Genomic DNA, 4441 nt, shown 5'->3' with positions numbered 1-4441 from the left:
GCACTTTGGGAGGCTGAGAAAGGTTAATGACCTGAGGTCAGGAGTTTGAGACCAGCCTGGCCTACATGGTGCAACCCTGTCTCTACTAAAAACACAAAATTAGCTGGGCATGGTGGTGCATCCCTGTAATCCCAGCTACTCGGGAGGTTGAGGCACGAGAATCACTTGAACCTGGTAGGCGGGAGTTACAGTGAGCCGAGATCGCGCCACTGTACTCCAGCCTGAGTGACAAAGCAAGACTCTGTCTCAAAAACAAAAAAACAAACAAACCGAAAAACAAACAAAAAACTTCAATGAAAGTCCTAGCAGCAATGTTTTCCTTACTCTGTGCCTCTGACTGTTAACCAACATAATGAATGTGCTCTCACTGCTACAGTTGGGCTCAGCTTTGAGGAAGTATCTGTGGTGTTCAGAACACTCTGTCAAGCTCCACGCAGAAGGAGGGGAAACGTTCTTCTTTGCACCTTAGTCACTTAATTTCAAATGTAGAGATGGGGGAAGAAGGAGGTGGAGGAAGAAGGGAAGAAAAACCAAATGACACACTTATGTACTTGCTCTGCATGTTGTCTCATTTAATCCTCAGCACGAATCCATGAGCTATTTTGCAGCCAGTATTAGTGAGGTATAATTGACTGATTCCAACTGCATAAATTTAAATTACACAATTTGATGAGGCTGATGAAATGGTAACCCCAATCAAGATAATAACTATATCCATCATCCACAAAAGTTTCCTCAGAGTCCTTCATAATCCCCCCTGTTCCCAGGCAAGCTGACCTTCTTTGGTTACTATAGATTGGTTTGTATTTTAAAGAATTTTACATAAATGGGATCATATAATACATACTTCTTTTTTGGTCTTTTTTTTTTTTAGATGGAGTCTCTCTCTGTCACCCATGCTGGAGTGCAGTGATGCCATCTCGGCTCACTGCAACCTCCGCCTCCTGGGTTCTAGCCTCAGCCTCCCGAGTAGCTGGGATTACAGGCACCCACCACCACACCAGGCTAATTTTTGTATTTTTAGTAGAGACAGGGTTTCACCAAGTTGGCCAGGCTAGTCTTGAACTCCTGACCTCAGGCGATCTGCCTGCCTCAGCCTCCCAAAGTGCTGGGATTACAGGCATGAGCCTCGGTCTTTCTTAAAAAAAAAAAAAAAAGAGTGTAGTTATTTTGAGATTTACCCATTGTAATCGGGTTGTTGCATACACCAACAGTTCAATCATTTTTCTTGCTGAGTAATATTCCATTGAATGAATACATAAAAATGTATTTATCCTTTCAGCTCTTGATGGACATTTGGGTTGTTTCCAGTTGAGGAATATTACAAATAAGCTGCTATGAATATTTGTATGTGAGTCTTTCGTTTCTCTTGGGTAAGTGCCTAGGAATTGGATTATCGGGTCTTATGGTTGGTGTATATTTAAGTTTTTAAGAAGCAGCCAAAATGTTTTCCAAAGTGATTGTTTTATTTTTAATTCCAATTGGCAGTATATGGAGAGTTCTGGTTGCTTCACATCCTTGCTCACACGTGGCTATGGGCAAACTTCATTTTTGCTATTCTAGTGGGTATATAGTGGTATCTCCTTGCGGTATTTATTTGCATTTCCCTTATGGCTTATGATATTGAGAATCTTTTCATATGCTCATTGGCCATTTGTATATGTTTTATACTGAAGTATTTGCTTAAATATTTTGCTCTTTTTTGTGTATGTGTGACAGAGTCTCACTCTGTTGCCCAGCCTGGAGTGCAGTGGTGCAATCTTGGCTCACTACAACCTCTGCTTCCCGAGTTCAAGTGATTCTCATGCCTCAGCCTCCTGAGTAGCTGGGATTACAGATGGGTACCACCATGCACATCGGTAATCCCAGCTACTTTTTACATTTCTAGTAGACACAGAATTTCATCGTGTTGCCCAGGTTGGTCTTGAACTCCTGGCCTCATGTGATCTGCCCACCTTGGCCTCCCAGAATGCTGTGATTACAGGCGTGAGCCACCACACCTGGCCTCATTTTTAACTGGGTTGCTTGTCTTTTTGAAATTAAGTTATAAGAGTTCTTTATAGATTCTAAACACAAATTTTTTGTTGGATATAGGTTTTGATTTACCTTTTCATTTTTGTTACTATATCTTTGAAGAGCAAAACTGTTATTCTGAATAAGTTCCATTTACTAACTTTTTTCTATCAATCATAACTTGGACTTTTATATTGTAGTTAATAAATATTTGCCAAATCCATAGTCACTAAGGTATTATCTTAGGACGGGCATGGTGGCTCATGCCTGTAATCCCAGCACTTTGGGAGGTCAGGGTGGGAGAATCACTTGAACCCAGGAGTTCAAGACCAGCCTGGGCAACACAATGGAACCCCCATCTCTCTATTTATAGAAAAAAGATATCTTAGTTTTTCTTTTAAGAATTTTTATAGTTGGAATTCTTACATTTAGGTCTAAGATTCATTTTGAATTAATTTTGTATATAGTGTAGTAAAGGCCAAGGTTCATTCTGATTTTTATGTTCATTTTGATATTATGTTTCAGCACCAGAAAAGTCAGTATTTTCCCTATTGCATTACCTTGGCATCTTTAATCAATCAATCTCAACCAACTGATGACTGTAATAATGGAGTAGGGGTACATTTCTAGATTTCTCCTGATAAGTACAGCTTAAAATTTGGAAAACGACATGGTGATGAGTTTTATTTTTACTTCAGATACCTTGGACTGGAAAGTGGAAAAGCTGCCAACCTGGAAACACCACTGGACACAGAACGACAACAACAAGAGTCTAAGAAAAGTTTTCCCTCTAGCCACAAGACTAGGAAAGGGGCAACCCTGACAAACCAAACACTTTTAGATAATTGACACTCTACTCTCACCACACATTACAGAAAAAAAGTAGAGGCCCCATCCATACCCCCACCAGCAAATATAGAATGCAGAGCACAGGTTTCCACACTTGCATCTCAACCCTTCCTCCCCTACCAGAATGCTGTCAGAGAGGGCCTACAGGAAGCCAGCCCTCCCCTCCCATCAGTGTCATTGGACACCACGCAGGGCCCACAGGAAGCCAGCCCTCCCCTCCCATCAGTGTCAGTGGAGACCACACAGGGCCCACAGGAAGCCAGCCCTCCCTTCCCATCAGTGTCAGTGGAGACCACACAGGGAGCCTAGACTTCCATCTTCACTCAGCTAGTGTTGATAAGGCAACCCTCCGCCTCCCTGCTGGGGTGGTGGCAGAAGAAGCCTGGATGAGAATCAGAACTTTCACCACTGCTCAGTGGCATTGAAGGCCACCACATACGGCTTTAGTGGATGCCACATGAGCAGTGACAAGATGCCCCACTCCTTCACAGGCAGCGGCACACGAGTGTAGCCCTGGTGGGAGCTGGCACTCTCACTAATACCCCACAGTAAAGAGGAGCTACCCCCTCAGGTGTCAATGGAGGTCAAGCAGTAAACCTGGGCATTTACCCACTTGACAGTAAAAACGTACCCACTGGAACTTCTCCTTCCCCTGCCGGAGCAGTGTCAAAGAAAGCTAGTTAAAACAGAAAGTTTAAATAAGATCCAGAGTCTCCTAATATAATCACCAAAATGTCTAACTATCAATTTTAAATGTATATATTATACGAAGAACAAGGAATACTTCAACAGCAAAATGAAGAGGAGAGGGGAAAGAATCAGTAAACTTGAGAACAGAACAAGAGAAATACCCAAACTGAACAACAGAGAGAAAATAGATTTCAAATAAATAAATGAATCTTCAGAGACATGAGTATAGGGAAAAAACATAATAACGTCAAACAATAGGAAGTAAAAAATAAGAAAAAAAATTGAAAGCAGCCAAAGATAAATGATGCATTATATTTAGGAAAAAACAATTAGAATGACAGCAAATGTCATGTCAGAAACCATGGAGATGAGGGGAAAGTGATACAACATGTTTCTAGCACAGACAAAAGAATTGTCAATCCAGAATTCTGTATCCAGTGAAAATATTCTTCTGAGTGAAGGGGAAATCATTCTTATATGAAGAAAAATTAAGAGAATTTGTTGTTAACACAAGTTTTGAAAACAGAAGGAAAATGATAAATGAGGAATGTAGGAAATCGACGAAGAATAAAAAAATAAAAATACAAATATGAGTAAATACATTTTCTGAATAACGTTTGATCATTAAAGCAAAACATTGTAACAATGTCTAATGCAGTTCTCAATCTATAAGGGGATGATTTCATATAAATATATTACAAATGGGGAAGGGTAAATTGACAAAGGAGGGAAAGTGGTAAAGGAGGGAAGTGGTAAAGTGTTGCCACCAGTATATGGTGATAAGTTACATATATATAATGTAATACTTAAGAGTAACAATTTTAAAAACTATACAAAGAAATGCACTCAAAAATACTGCATACAAGCAAAATTTAGTTCTAAAAAATGT

General features: G+C 40.2%; 1 long non-coding RNA gene across 1 annotated transcript; it reads left to right on the top strand.

Moving 5' to 3' along the window:
- The first annotated feature begins 1282 nt into the window (after positions 1 to 1282).
- On the top strand, positions 1283 to 3961 carry LOC106999088 (uncharacterized). Its single transcript, XR_001445783.3, has 2 exons — positions 1283 to 1373; positions 2712 to 3961. It is a non-coding gene; the product is annotated as an uncharacterized LOC106999088 (long non-coding RNA).
- The last annotated feature ends 480 nt before the right edge of the window (positions 3962 to 4441 follow it).

The sequence above is a fragment of the Macaca mulatta genome, chromosome 7, assembly GCF_049350105.2.
Source record: "Macaca mulatta isolate MMU2019108-1 chromosome 7, T2T-MMU8v2.0, whole genome shotgun sequence".
NCBI classification, from domain to species: Eukaryota; Metazoa; Chordata; class Mammalia; order Primates; family Cercopithecidae; genus Macaca; species Macaca mulatta.
Note: the sequence above shows the minus strand (reverse complement) of the source record. Positions and strands in the feature narration are given on the sequence as shown.